At 35.9% G+C, this 16,238-nt stretch overlaps 1 protein-coding gene and 1 pseudogene across 3 annotated transcripts in view; one reads left to right on the forward strand and one right to left on the reverse strand.

Moving 5' to 3' along the window:
* CDK8 (cyclin dependent kinase 8) overlaps window positions 1-16,238 on the forward strand; it is a 107,403-nt gene that overhangs the window by 25,382 nt on the left and 65,783 nt on the right. The gene's annotated exons all lie outside the window — the stretch shown is intronic.
* LOC138382874 (heterogeneous nuclear ribonucleoprotein A1-like) lies at window positions 511-1,529 on the reverse strand (annotated as a pseudogene).

A 16,238-nucleotide genomic window follows, 5' to 3' on the forward strand; every position in this document is an offset into this window, starting at 1 on the left:
ACACACACACACCCTTTTCTCCTCTCCTAGGTCTCTATGAGTAGGTTTCTTGAAGGTTACTTTAAATCTGTGTCTTTTTGCTTTCTTTTCACTGATTAGTTAACATTGAGGCAAATTGAGAAACTTCATTATTATGTTGCTATTTATTTAGGTTTCTAAAGAAAATAACATTTTTTTTAAAGACACACTTATTTAGCATCATGATCAGATTGTTATAGTTAGCAGTCAACAGCATGAGTGCAAAAAGAAAAAAAAAAAAACACATTAAAGCTCTTTGTTGGAGTGCTTTTCACTTTCCACAAAACTGAAGCTAAAATAACCTGTTATACAGTTAGTCACATATACAGTCCTTGAGTTTTTTTTGTCATACACATGAGTATTGTCTAAAACATGTCGTCTTTGTAGTAACTAGGCCCTGCCACCATTGTGCTTGGCTGAGTTCACAAATTTGTTGTAACTTATCACTTCTCTGGCTCACCTCTGCTGCTAAGCTTTATTTCCTGGCAGGAATTAAAACCTTTTGCCACTGCCATAGCTGCTGCTGCTGCTACTGGAACTGCCGTAGCCACCTTGGTTTCATGGTTTGGCAAAGTATTGGCCTCTATCACCATAAGGACCAGACCATCTGCCTGCAAAGTTTCCTCCCTTCATGGGTCCAAAATTTAAAGATTGATTGTTGTCATTGCCAAAATTGTTGTAGCTTCCATTTCCTCCACAATTGTTTCAATCATTATCAAATTTATCATAGCCTTCCCCACCACCACTATACCTGCTACCACCATAGCTGCCACCAAAGCCATGACCAGGCCACTGAAGTTTCCTCCATGACCAAAGTTGTCATTCCTACCGAAATCACCTCCATGACCACCACCTATGTTTCTAGAACCACTTCACCTTCTTTGCCTAGATGAAGCACTAGCCATCTCTTGCTTCAATGGGGCTTTCCTTACTTCACAGTTGTGGCCATTCACAGGTTGGTATTTCTGAATGACAGTCTTATCTACAGAGTCATGGTTGTCAAAGGTTACAAAGCAAAACCCCTCCCTCTTGCCACTGCCTCAGTCAGTCATCATTTCAGTCACTTTAATTTTCCCATACTGTTCAAAATAATCCCTTTGGTGATGATCTTCAGTGTCTTCTTTAATGCCACCCGCAAAGATCTTTTTCATAGTTAAGTGGGCACTTGGTCTTTGAGAATCTTCTCTTGAGACAGCCCTCTTTAGTTCCACAACTCTTCTGTCTACCTTGACTGGCCTTGCATTCATGGTTGCATCCACCTCCTCCACAGGGGCTTGCATTGCAAAGCCAAAGCCCCTGCAGCACTTCATGTTTGGATGCTCATTGCCACACAGTCAGTAAGCATTCCTCATTGTTCAGGACGGCTCCTCAGACTCATCAGTTGTTTCAAATCTCAACCCTTTGATGAAGAGCTTCTGCAGCTGTTTAAACTCTTTAGGAGACTGACTAATACATGATGGCAGTGGGAAGAGAGACTTCAATGGTGCTTCCTTGGCAATGCCCCTGGGCATAAAGAACATTTGTTTTTTATATCATAAAAGTAATATGTTTATTGTTGAAATAATAAATTATTTTTATAAAACCATACGGTCCTGCATTGCTTAATGATGGGGGTACATTCTGAGAAGTATGTCAAGTGATTTTGTCATTGTGTGAACATCACAGAGTGTAGTTACACAAACCTAGATGGGATAGCTTACTAAACACCTAGGCTATGTGATATAGCCTATTGCTCCTAGGCTACAAACCTGTACAGCATGTTACTGTACTGAATATTGTAGGCAGTTGTAACACAATGATAAGTATTTGTTTATCTAAACATAAAAAAGATACACTAAAAACATAATATTATCATCTTATAGGACCACCATTGTAAATATGGTTCATGGTTGATGGAAACATCATGTGACCCATGACTGTATATAATTTTTGGAAAAAAATACATAAAATGTTAAAATGGACATACATATATAGAAAGACAAGTAGAAATTCAGCCAGGAAGGGAATATGCCAAGGTATCTCCTTCTGAGTGGTAGAAAAAGAGATGACTTATATTCCAAAATTTCAGCACTAAAGATTATTAATTCCTGCAATTGGACATGGAAATAAAAAATAATATATTTAACAGACTTCCTATTTTAGAAATTTAAGTTGTGATATAATCTAATCCTAAACTTGACAAAAATATTCTGTAAACAACATTCTGTGTATTTATCTTAATATAAAATTATATTATCACTGTAATTTTTTGGCATAAATACTATTAGACTACTAAGTACACCAACATCAGGTTTTGTTTTGTTTCTTAGTGGTAACAAGGAACTGAACAGCAGATATAAAACTTGGATAACTGTCTTTTACCTCATTTAGATGTCATTTTTCTTTGTATTTGTTCTCTTGAATTTTAAGATAGAAGATAGCAAAGAATATTATTTTCTCAGTACCATGACTTCAGTAATTTCTCATTAAAATGTGATTCCTTGAATTAGTTTGCTTTCCAAATCAATCTTTCTTAAAAAGAAAGATTGGAATAATGGTCTTTCTCCAAAACTTTTCCAATATCTATGGCATTATGCTGTGATGGCTTTCCTAATTATTTTTTATAGATGTCTTTTAACATTTCTTTTGTGACGCTGTTATGTGTATTAGGTAGAGAAAAGAGGTGTGCTTTTTTATACTTAAATGAGAAAGTTACTACTTTATACATGGAGCCCAGATTACAAAATAAGGGACTGTATCTAAACAACTATGAAAGAGTCCAGTATTATGTAATATTAAAATTAGAGTGTGAATCAACTTTCACGCTCGTGCTTAGTACACTATGTGATTATAGTTTGGTGGTCTGCTAAAGATTTAGACATATTTTCATGTTCTTTAAATTTCTCTGTAACCCAGATATCAGCTGTCACTTCATCTGTCAGGTCCTATGTACTTCCAGTGCTTCAGATTCCTTGTCTTCATTGTTTTCTGCTGATGGCATCTGAAATCTGAACTTAGCACCTCTTCTAGTTCCCCCTACCTTCACCCTCTGGCATACACAGAGATGCGTTACTGAGCAATATAGACTTTACTGAAGTGTTTGTAAAGGAAATAGAGGAAGAGCATCATATGCTTTCAAAGTTCCTAATGGGCATTTCTGTTCTTCACCGTCACTTATCCTTGGCATCACCTACCTTCATGCAACATCTAGCATCACTGACTTCTCTGCTTTACTTTTTTTTTTTTTTTTTTGAGACAGAATCTCACTCTTTCACCTGGCCTGGAGTGTAGTGGCCTCAGAACAGGTCACTGCAACCTCAATCTCCTAGGCTCAAGTGATTCTCCTGCCTCAGCTTCCCGAGTAGCTGGGACTACAGGCGCACACCACTATGCCCGGCTAATTTCTTTTATTTTTTGTAAAGACAGGGTCTTGGTCTTGCTGAGGATGGTCTCAAACTCCTGGACTCAGCAATTCTCCTGCCTCGGCCTCCCAGAGTGCTGGGATTACAGGCGTGAGCCAGCACAACCAGACTTCTGTTCCTACTCCCTACTCCAAATTTCTCTTCTCTCTGCTTCCAAATTTGCATACTCAAACTGTATACAATGCATGGCAAAATAAAGGGAACTTTTAGAAGCCACCATGCTTAGAAGCCCTGAAAAACGGTGAAAATAATTTATTCAGTTACACCAAAGTTAAAAAGCTCTACTAAATGTGGCATCTATCAATAATGTTTGATATATGTGTGATATATATAGATACATACACGCACACTGTCATGAGCCAAATAACGACGTTTCAGTCAATGACAGCATACAAGAAAAAAACGTAGAAGTCTTCATGATCTTGGGTTTAGCAATGGTTTTTTAGATACAACAGCAAAAACACAGCCACAAAAGGAAAAACAGATATACCAGACTACATCAAAATTAAAAAACTAATACCAACAAGAAAGTAAAAATACAACCCAATGACAATTGTGCACTGCATAATGACGTTTCGGTCAATGACAGATCACGTATACCACCAATGGTGGTCCCGTAACATTATAGTGGAGCTAAAAAATTCCTATTGCCTAGTAACTCGTGGTCATCAGAACTTCATAGTGCAATGCAGTGTGTATTTGTAGTGATACTGGTACATAGCTACTGTACTGCCAGTTATATAAAAGTCTAACATACAATTATGTACAGTACATAGTACTTGATAATAAATGACTATGTTAATAGTTTATTTGCTATACTATACTTTTTATCATTATTTTAGAGTGCATTCTTTTGACTTCTTAAAAAAAGTAAGTTAATTGTAAAATAGCTTCAGGCAGGTGCTTCAGGAGGGATTCCAGAAGAAGGCACTGTTTTAAGGAGGTGACAGCTCCCTGCATGTTACTGCCCCTAAGACCTTCCAGTGGGACACAATGTGGAGGTGGAAGACAGTTATATTGGTGATCTTGACCCTGTGCAGGCCTAGGCTAATGTGTGTACTTGTGTCTTAGTTTTTAACAAAAAAAGTTTAAAAAAACAAAACCCAAACTATAGGATGAGGATATAAAGAAAGAAAATATTTTTGTATAGCTGTATAATGTATTTGTTTTAAGCTAAGTATTATTACAGAAGTTAAAAAATTTTTAAAAATTTAAAAGTTTATAAAGTAAAAATGTTACAGTAAGTAAGCTAAGGTTAATTTATTGAAGAAAGAAAAATTTTTTATAAACTTAGTGTACCCTAAGTATGCAGTCTTTATAAAGTCTATGGTAATATACAGTTACATCCTAGGCCTTCACATTCACTCACCACTCACTCACTGACTCACCCAGAGCAACTTCTATTCCTGCAAGCTCCATGATTCATAGTAAATGCCCTATATAGGTGTACCATTTTTATCTTTTATACTATACCTTTTCAATGTTTAGATGTGTTTAGTTACATAAATACTTAACCATTGTTTTGCAGTTGCCTACAGTATTCCGTATAGTAATATATTGTACAGGTTTATAGCCTTAGAGCAATAGCCCTAGGTGTGTTATAGGCTATACTGTCTAGGGTTTTATAAGTATACTTTATGGTGTTCACATAACAACGAAACTGCCTAACAGTGCATTTTTCAGAAAGTATCTCCATTGTTAAGCAACACTTGACTGTATATGTATGTATGTGTGTATATATAGAGAGTTATGGCTATGCTGGTATCTTGGTAAAATTCTGAAATTGGGGCCATGAAATGATAACTGCACAAGATTTTTAAAAATCAGTACATAATACATGTTCATACTTTAAAAAGTGAAATTGCACCACAAAGCTTACAACAAAAATAGCATCTTTGGCCCTCATTGTCTCTACCTTGTGATTTTTTTTTTTTTATAGCAATAGGCAAGCACTTTTGAATCTTGGATATTTCTTCTCTATAATTTCAGCATAATATGGTATTATTTCTCCTATTTCTCTATTTTTAAAATGTAGAGTTATCTATTGATTTCCTAAAATGGAATATAAAGGATTTAGTACTGTTATACAGTTTCCCACATCCTCATTTACATGCAAACTTTCCTTCCCCATTCCTCATAAGATGTCTTAAGACTTCTACATTCTGTCATCTTGGGTATTCCCGTTACCTGGCTCATGTTGAAGTTTGATATCTGGGTCCCCACCATCTTTCTGGGTTTACTCCCCTGTTTTGCTGGAATACTTCCTTAAGTAGCTTTCTACGAACGAATGAGTGGAAGGCACGTTTTTTGAGACTTTGCATGTTTAAAAAATGTCTTTATTCAACTCTGTATTTATGTTAGCTAGGTTCTCACATCAGATTCATACATTAGGTTCATATGGTTTATGTAAACAGACCAAAAAAAGCAAGAAAGAAAACTGAGGTATTTGGAAAAGTATTAGGGAAAGAGTTATTCCCTGTATTTTTTTTTTTTAAGTCAATTTGGAAAGTAAAATGTATGAACAATGAAGACATTGATTTTTCTTTCATATCTGAGCTACTAAGCAGTTGAGTGAAGGTAGGCTAGATTTGTTTTTTTTAAGTTATCCAGGGACCCAGATGTCTTGTACCTTGTTAGCCCATTCTGTACTCACAGACCTCACTATTCAAAGTATGATTCGCAGAAAGAGTAGCAGCATGACTTGGGAGCTTGTTAAAAATTCAGAATCTCAGGATTAGCCCAGACCTACTGAATCAGAATCTGCATTTTGACTAGACTCCAGGTGATTCATGTGCATGTTAAGAACTTATTTATGTGCTCAAAGATGGCTTATTGCCCTGTATTCTTATTCTAACCAGTGGAAAGGGAGGAAGAGTAAGTAGAGGGAAGGAAGATTTGTTTTAAAGGTATGAGCTATAAGCCGCTCATATCACTTTCACTCATATCTCATTGATCAAAAATTTGTTGTATAGACACACCCGTTAAGAGTTGCGAGGGAAGCCTATTTAGTTAGGTGGTTATGTGCTCAGCTTTTCTTAAAGAGGCTTTTTTGCTAAAGAAAGAAGAGAAAAAATGTATTTGGGGGGAAACTAGCAGTGGTCTTTTGGCTAGATAAGGAATTCTAGGTTGGAAATCCTTTTTAAAACCCCAGAATTTGGATTGTATTTTTTTGCTGTCTTCTAACTTGAGTTGTTGAAAACTGCGGTGCCGTTTAGATTTTTGATCCCTGTGTATAACTTGTTTTTCTTCTTGAAAGCTTTTAAGATTTTTAACTTTTCTTCTTTTAAAATTTCCATTTTCCTGAACTTTCATGATTGTGTACATTTGTGGATCTTATTTATTGTGCTGAGTTCTGAGATGTAGGACAGGGGGCTTTCAATTAGAAAACACTTGTCTTTCAGTTTTAGGAAATGTTCTTATTATCTGATAATTTCTCTTTTTGCATTTTCTTTATCTTTTTCTAAACTTTTAGTTTTCAACTTTATCTTTCAACGCTTCTATTTAATTTTTCATTTCTACTTTCATATATGTATTTGTCATCTGAAGATATTTTTATAACCTTGTGTATATTTCATGGATACCATAGCTTATCTTTTTGTGATATAGTTTTTTAATTTTTTAATTGACAAATAAAAATGTATATATTTATGATGTATAACATTTCAAAATATATATACATTGTGGAATGGCTAAATTGAGCTCATTAACATGTACATTAACTTACATGCTTTTTTTTTTTTTTATGAAAACACTACCTGCGATTTTCAGGTGTACAGTACATTATTAATGATGGTCACTTTGTTTGCGAGTAGATATCTTGAAGTTATTTCTCCTATCTAACTGAAATTTTGTATCCTTTGACCAACATCTCCCTAATCACCCCCTGCCCTTGCAGCCCTGCAGTGGAGAGTAGAACCACCCTTCTACTCTCTACTTCTATGAGTTTGACATTTTTAGCTTCCCAATCTAAGTGAGTTTGTGGTATTTGTCTTCCTGTCTTATTTCATTTAACATGATAACCTCCAGGTTTATCCATGTTGTTGCAAATGACAGGATTTCTTTCTTTTTAATGGCTGAATAATGTTCCATTGTGTATATGTACCATATTTTCTTTATCCATTCATCTGTTGATGGGCACTTAGGTTGATTCCGTATCTTGGCTATTGTGAATAATGCTGCAGTGGACATGGGAACGCAGATGGTTCTTCAACATAATGATTTCATATCCTTTGGATGTATACCCAGCAATGGGATTCTTTTTAAAATTTTTTTGAGGAACTGCCATACTGTTTTCCATAATGGCTATACTAATTTATATTCCCATTAACAGTGTGCAAGGGTACCCTTTTCTCCACATCCTCACCAGCACTTGTTATCATTTATCTTTTTTATATTAGCCATTCTAACAGGTATGAGGTGATAGCTCATTGTAGCTTTAATTTGCATTTCTCTGATGATTGGTGATGCTGAGCATTTTTTCAAATATCTATTAGCCATTCTTAGCTCATAGGCAGTGCAAAAATGGACAATGGGCTGAATGACCCATGAAGTATTACAACGATGATTGGAAATGTGTGAGGGATAAAGTAATAGGATTTTATATGAGCTAAGCCTCCTTCTAAGACATGATCTGTCTTTTCAGTAAGCAAGAAAGATTGTACAACATGAATGACCTTGGAGTTTAAAGACCCTTAAACCAAGTCAACAGAAGCCTTCTATAGTATGGCTGCCGTGGCTATTCACTGTGTCAAAAGAAACTATAGTAAGCACTTGATCTCTGATTCCCATGTAGTTTTAAGTGAGAGCACCAAGGGCTTGTTCAGATCTCTCATTATTAATGTGTAGAAAAGTTTATGATAATTAGATAGGTTCAGAGTAGGAAGTAGCTGAAGTGCTCATTTTAAATTGCAAAACATCTGTTCATGTTGACATTCCCAGGGAAGAGGTGTGGTTATGGAGCACTTGGTTAAATCCTTTAATAATCATTCAATTACAGAAAAATGGGAATCCACTGCCTTCAGTAGTCAATGAGATCTAGGAATCTTTGTGATTTTTCTCTTAGCTCTATGCCTCAGGAAGGTCTGAACAGTTTGTGATCTGTCCAGAGTAAGGAATTTACCTCCTTAAGATAAATCATGCACTAGATGATACAGTAGTTTCCCCTTATCCAAGATAAGCAACCCCAAGGAAATTCCTGAAACCATGGATTGTACTGAACTCTGTATAACTGTGTTTTTTGATCTGATAACCAAGACAGAGGGCAGGTAGCGTATACAGTATAGATATGCTGGACAAAGGGATGATCACATCCCAGGTGGAATGACATGATATTTCATCATGTTACTGAATGCCATCTCACTTAAAACTTATGAATTATTTCTGGAACTTTCCATTTAATATTTTTGGACTGAGGTTGACCATAGGTAACCGAAACCACAGATGAGGGGTGGGGTGGGGAACTACCGTATACTCGAATAAAATTATAACTTCTCTTTGGAAATCTTATGTCCTTTAGAAAAATGGAATCAATCATAGAGATTATTTCATTTTTCAAACACAACAAAAAGTCATCCACATACTAGTTTAGAGTAGAAACACAGGGAAATTTAAGATCCTTGAGGTACTAGTTGAGAACTTGTTGAAAAATTAGAAGTAAACCCCCAGGACATAACCATCCAGATATATTGTTGATTTTCCCAAAGCCAACAGGTATTAACTGCTTTGCTCTACGAAGACAGTAAAGAAAGACACAGATCTACAAATGTGAAATATGTAGCTTCAGGGGGTGGTGAAAATAACGTAATACTTGAGTGTGATTCTGTAGGAAAGTGGGGGTCAGATGAGAGATGGATATTTATAGCCCTGAGATCCTGAACAAGCTATGTCCTTTCCATTGTGTTTTTTTGATCAGGAAGATGAGAGTGTTACAAGGATTAGTTTGAAGTATGGTGAGTCTTTTTTCTATTAGGTTTTCAACTGTTGGTTTTAGTCCTTCTTTTAGTTTCTGCTTGTAGAAGGTATTGTCCAAATTTGGGTAGATGTTGTGAGGGTCAGTCTGAGCTTTGATGGGTTCAGCTCGATTAAATCTGCCATTATCAGTAGACTTCTTTTGTTGTGGTCTACAAAAAGTCAAACTTCCTAGAGATGTTCAGTGTGGACTTGATGTAAATTAAGAGACACTGGTAATCAATGTCCAAATCAGCTATGACCTGATTATTTAATTGGGGAGACCTTGGGGATTTCAAGGAAAGGGCCTTTAGGAGAACATTTAATCTGGTAATTTCTTTCCCTCCCTATTAAATTATGTGATGTGGTATCACAGAGGAGGAAAGAATATTCCTTTGTTAAAGGCCTAAGGGTTAGAGTTAAGGGTGGCATATGGGGAATGTCTGAGCATTATTAGAGATGCCACCATCTGAATAGTTCATTGGCTCTGTAACAGTGCTGGGGTTTAAAGTTGATATTAGAACAACAGTATCAATACAGATTTTGCAAGTTTTTTTTTTAATATTTAGAGAAATTTCTTATGGGTTTAAGGATAGAATGAATAAAATCCCCATCATGTCACCTTACTTGATTACCTGCTTTCCTTCACTTTCTTGGCTAACAGTAGAACTGTTGTTTTTCCAGTGCCCTTTCTGATTGTGATATCTACAAGTGTCTTTATCAAGGGACTCCCTGCTCTAGTGATTAATAACTGGAGTGTTGCCATCTAATTGTTAGCCGTGTAAGGCCATCAATGTATTCTGAGTCTTATTCTGTGAGGAGTTGGTGGTCTTTCTTTTGAGCTATTGATATTTTTCCCATCGGGTTTTTGCTTACGTATTAGATTATCTATTTCTGGCTTAAGGTGGTTCATAGAAAGTGAGCAGAGAGCTTGGCCACATCTACTTCAGGATCTCCTGAATGCTATCTACAGGTGTTAATGAGTTTATCCCCAAGCTCTCCAGTAGGGTCCTCTGCTTAAGAACTGAATTGTCAGAGTCCAGTCTATTTCCAAAACAGAGACTTGGAGATTAGCCTTCCAAAAATTGTTCACAGCATCTATAGCTTTTCCAAACCTCTTTGGTTTCCTATAAAATTCAAGGTTTCTTAAGTCACCCACAGGTTCTTTACATTTTTCATCCAATTTCTTGCATTTGAGTTTCCTATACATAAACTAATTGATATATTTAATAGATCTGGGAGCCCTGGATTAAATGTTCCTAAAAGTGTTCTCAATTCCTTTGGAAGGGTCTTTTCCTGGAACAGGTAAGGAAATTGGGCCCCCGAGGACTAAGTTTCTATTCCTGATATTTTATAATCACTCTAATCCTTTCTTGTAGCTGCTTTTTGCAGTTTTGTCTTTCATCATATACAGTTGTCTTTATTTGTCTTTTAAAAAGGTTCCTCTCACTCAGAATAGATTGGATGGACAAGTCTGGAGACAAGGAAGTAAGATAGATCATTGTTGTAATTTAAGAGAGAAAGATTGATGGAGGAAGAGTAGTGGACAGAGCAAAGAGACGTCTCTAAGCCACATTCCAACCTTGAGACCCAGACCTACATATCTTAACTGTCAATTTAAAACCTCGAGTTGGGTGTTTCATGGGTACTTTAAACTCAGCATATTCTTTGACCAATCAAGAATTTTATCAGGCTTATAGGTTTTTGTTTTTTTTAAAGAGACTTTAAAGATCTTGCTATGTTGCCCAAGCTGGTCTCAAACTCCTGGGGTCAAGCAATCCTCCCACCTCAGCCTTTCGAGTAGCTGGAACTGCTGGCACATACCACTATACCCAGCTGGTTTACTGGTATTTTTAATGAGTCAGTGTTTGACATTGTTGACTCTTTATATTTTATATTGACTGTTTATATTTCTTTTATGTTTTATGCATATACGTATATTGTGTTTCTTTTCTGTTTTATATATGCATGTATGTTTGTTTATCTTTGGCTCATAGTTTTTCTCTTCTACTTGTCCCCTTTTAGTCTCATATTTTTCTTCTTTGCTAACTATAGCTTTACTTATATTCTGTACATTTTCATTTATAGTAATGTCATTTATTTCAAAGTTTTTTCTAATTTTCATTTGGATATCTTCATTGACGCTTGGGTTATCTAGAAATACATTTCTTAATTTTTCTTTATATTATTGATTTCTAGCTTAATTTCACTGTGGCCAGTGAGAGAACATACTCTTTATGATTTCAGTTCCTGAAACTTTGTTAAACTTGCTTTTTATGATCTAGGATATGGTCAATTTTTATAAATGTTGTATGTGTTTAAAAAGCACGTGTAATGTGCAGTTACTGAGTAATGCTTTTATATGTATCTATTAGGTCAAATTTAGTTGGAATTTTATTATTATAAACAATTTAGTAATGCCTTTTGACTTAAATATTACTTTGCCTGTTTTAACACAGCTACACTAGATTTCTTTTGGTTTGATGTTTCCCATGGTGTACCATTCTCTTCCTTTTAATTCTTTTAAAATCCTTGTATTTCGTTTGTGTCTCTTGCATGTAGTATATGTTAGATTTTTAAAATATAAAAGCATGTAATTTAACAAGCATATAATTTATTTACATTTATTATACCTACTATTTAAGACATTCAAGCTTTCTAATTTATCTCTCCAGCTTTATGTTTTTTCCTTCATTTTTTAATATTATGTATTATTCCATTTTCCTCCCTTTATTAACTTGGACATTCTACACTATTGCTATTCTAGAGATTAAAATATGCATTTCAGATTTACCAATGCCTAATCTTAATTGGTGTATGGACCCTTTTCCCAAATAATGTGAGAATAGCAGGTTTTAACTCCATTTACTCCCCCATCCCTGACTTAATACTAACAATTATATTTTAATTTTATATGTTTATACCTTATAAGATATTAATATTATCACTATTATATAAAGTAGGTATTCATTTAGAATTACCACCACTTTTACAATTTCTTATTTCTTCCTGCATGATCATGCTTCCTTTTGGAATTATTTTCTCTTTGCCTGAAGAACACCCTTTAGTATTTGTTTAATGTGGAACTGTTGACAAATTGTTTTAGTTTATCTAAAAATGTCTCTATTTCACCTTTAATCTTGAAGGACATTTCTCTGGGTGTAGAATTGTAGGTTAGCAATTGTTTTCTTCCAGTATTTTAAATATATTCTCACCCTTCTGATTTCTGTAGTTTTTAAGAAATCAATTGCTTGTCAATCTAACCAACTATTGCATTGCAGGTAATGTGGTTTTTTTTATGGATGGTTTTAAGATTTTCTCTTTGTCTTTGTTTTTGAAAGTAATTTTTCTAAGAATTGCCTAAGTGTGGTTTTCCTTTTACTTATGCTGCTGTGATTCATCATGCTTCTGAATGGGTAACTTAAAGTCAGTAGTTTTACAGAATTCTCAGCCATTGTCTCTAAATATTGTTTATGTGCTCTCTCTTTTCCTCCCTCCCTCCCTTGCTCTCCCTCTCTCCCCGTCTCATCTGTATGGGTTTCAATTGTATGTATGTTAGCCCCTCTCATAGTATTGTCTCTTATCTTCTACTTCATAGTTTTCATCATTTTGCCATTCCATTTATTATTTTGAATATTTTCCTCCAGTATCTCTCCCAGTTCATTAATCATCCCTTCCGTACTACTTCTGCTTTTAAACCCATCAGTTGTGTTATTAAGTACAGTTATTGTATTTTTCAGTTTTAGAATTTTTTTCTCCCTGAAAATCTGTGTCCTGTTTTTGGGGTACTCTATTAAAATTCTCAGTCTTATCACTTTGAATAATGTATCCCTAAAAACTGCATAGACTATCTGGAGCCCTTAAGAGTCTGTTTCTGGTGTTTGTGGTTTCTGCCAGTTGTCTTGTCTCCTCATGTGCCTGGTTATTTATTTTTTTTTAAATTATGTTTTAGACATTGTGTTTGACGTTGTTGAGGAATAACTTGATACCTAGAAGATGGTATCTTCCAACAATGAGCACTTTTGTTTGGTGCCTGAAAGAGCTGGCAGACTACATTATTCTATTTTCAGGCTTTGATATTTGAAGCTGAAGTGCAGGTCCTGTGAGAGTCAGTATACTTCTTATTCATAGTACTCTTTGAGTACTGCTCTTCGGGGTCTCAACCAAAAGGGCATGGGCATTTTCTAGCACCCTTTCTTGCTTCCTCCCGGGCCCTGGACTATCAGTTTTATCTCCTGAGCCCTATAAGGCTCTATCAGAGGTATCATTCAGTTCCTCAGTAGTTCTTTCGTAAGACTTAATCATTTTTCTTTGACTATCATTAAATCCTGAGTTAGCTTGCTAATTATTTACTTCTAGTATATAAATTAATCTTATTTTATTATAGTTTTGCTTATAATCTGATGCTAGTGATACTCTACTTTTTAGTTTGTTTTTTAAGACAATTTGAATCCTTTTTTTTTTTCTTATCCTAGGAAATGTCCTGTAGAAAGGTAGAAGGCAATGAAAAGAGAATCTGTTCATATTGGAGCAGGGCCAAGGCCTTGATTCTTCCCTCCTTTCCTCCCTTTGCCTCTTGCATTGAGATCTGTGTGATCTCATTGAAATTGTATGACTCTGTGAAAGTTTAAAAAACTTGTCTTAGAAGAAAGTCTCACATCAAAACCATTTAAACATACTTGAGGCATATAAAAAGATACAATAAAAAAACATAAAAACAACTTTGTCTTCTGCTTAAGGAATAAAACATCAGAAAATCACAGGTCCTTGAGTACTTTTTTTGTGATAGGGAAAATAATGTACCCCCCGCCCCCATGATGACTATGTCCTAATCCCTGAAACCTTTTAATATAGCAAAGGGGAATTAAAGTTGCAGATGGAATTACAGTTTCTTTTTTTTTTTTTTTTTTTTTTGAGACAGAGTCTCACTCTGTTGCCCAGGCTAGAGTGAGTGCCGTGGCATCAGCTTAGCTCACAGCAACCGCAGACTCCTGAGCTCAAGCGATCCTCCTGTCTCAGCCTCCCGAGTAGCTGGGACTACAGGCATGCGCCACCATGCCCGGCTAATTTTTTCTATATATATTTTTAGCTGTCCATATAGTTTCTTTCTATTTTTAGTAGAGGTGGGGTCTCGCTCTTGCTCAGGCTGGTCTCGAACTCCTGAGCTCAAACGATCCGCCCACCTCGGCCTCCCAGAGTGCTAGGATTACAGGCGTGAGCCACCGCGCCCGGCCTGGAATTACAGTTTCTAATCAGCTGACCTCAAAATAGGAATACTATTCTGGATTATGTGGGTTGACGATACATAATCACAAGGGTGCTTAAAAGTAGAGGAGGGAGATAGAAGAGTCAGAGAAAGAGATGTGATAGCAGAAGGAAGATCAGAATGATATGATGTGAGAACTTGACCCACCGTTTCTTGCTTTGAAGATGGAGGAAGTGGTCCGTGAGCAAAGGGGATGGCCACCTCTAGAAGGTGGAAAAGGCAGGGAAATGGAGTCTCCCCTAGACCCTCCAGAGAAGAATACAGCCTTGCTGGCAGCTTCATTTTAGCTCAGTGAGACCCATGTTGGATTTCCTACCTATAAATCTGTAAGAATATAAATTTGTGTTGTTTTAAGCCAAGTTTGTGATATTTGTTACAGCAGCAGTAGAAAACTAATACACCGTCCCTGATCAAAGTTGTATCCCTCATCCTTGGAGTAATCAACATGCTAATCAACATGCTAGCGTTATGTTTCCTGTGAATGCCATTGTACTTCTATATGGTATGTGTCCCATACTGTGAGTGTTTGAACTTCGTAGGGATGGCATCTAATGGTACTTACTCTGCAACTTTTTAAAAACATTGTTTTTTTGATATACTTGTTGACATATGTAGCTATACCTTGTTCATTTTATTACTATAAATTTCATTATAACCTGTGAAATTTATTCTCTTGATGGACATTGGGATTGTTTGATAAGCAGATTAGCAGTTATTTTTTTTTTAAGGAACCAGCATTTTAAAATTGGAAGATTTCCCGTTAAATTATTTATGGTTTATCCTAAAACAATTAGAATATTCACAGTTTTCTAGAGTTGTGCTGTTCAGTGCAATAGCAACTAAGCCACATGTGTCTTTTAAATTTAAATTAACTAAAATGAAATAAGATGTATAGGTTCTCACTCACACAAGCCTTATTTCCAGTGCCCAGTTCTCCCATGGGCCGAATGACTACTGTATTGAGCAGAGCAGACATAGAACATTTCCATCTCTTGGAATGCTCTGTTGAACAGAGCTAGCTATAGTTGGAGGCATAGGTATACTCTTTGAGGTAGATGTGCTCCTCAGTTCACCAGAACCCCCATATCACAGCACTTCTTAATAGTCTTTTTAATAATCACATCATTAACCAGAAAATTAACTTGTGGATTTCATTCATCAGAATGATCAAAAGAGCAGAACGTGTTAATATGGCAAAGGATTTTAACCAAAATACAGCATGGCTAGCTAGGAGGTGCTCTTCTAGATTTTATCCAACTTAAATGAAAGGAATTGTTTTTTTATTTGCTCTAATGCATTGTAACCTAGCATAATATTATAGGGCATTATAAATGATACAGGCCACCAGGAGTGCACCTATAGTCAAAGTTTATTATTAATAATTAGCCTGCTGTAGCGAGGGAGAGCTCATCCCAGAGGAAGTGTGAGGTATCTCAACTACGTCAGAGAGCAAGTGTACTTTATCAGGTCTGGGCTTGGGCTGAATCATTCTAGGGAAAGATTAGGGGAAGTAGACCAGCCCTGGATTGGATACTGTCATGAAGTGAGGTCAGTTTGGTAATTGGATATCACGACATTCTGTTCAGGAGTAGGAGGAATGACGCTGA

The sequence above is a fragment of the Eulemur rufifrons genome, chromosome 4 (genome assembly GCF_041146395.1).
Source record: "Eulemur rufifrons isolate Redbay chromosome 4, OSU_ERuf_1, whole genome shotgun sequence".
Lineage (NCBI taxonomy): Eukaryota > Metazoa > Chordata > Mammalia > Primates > Lemuridae > Eulemur > Eulemur rufifrons.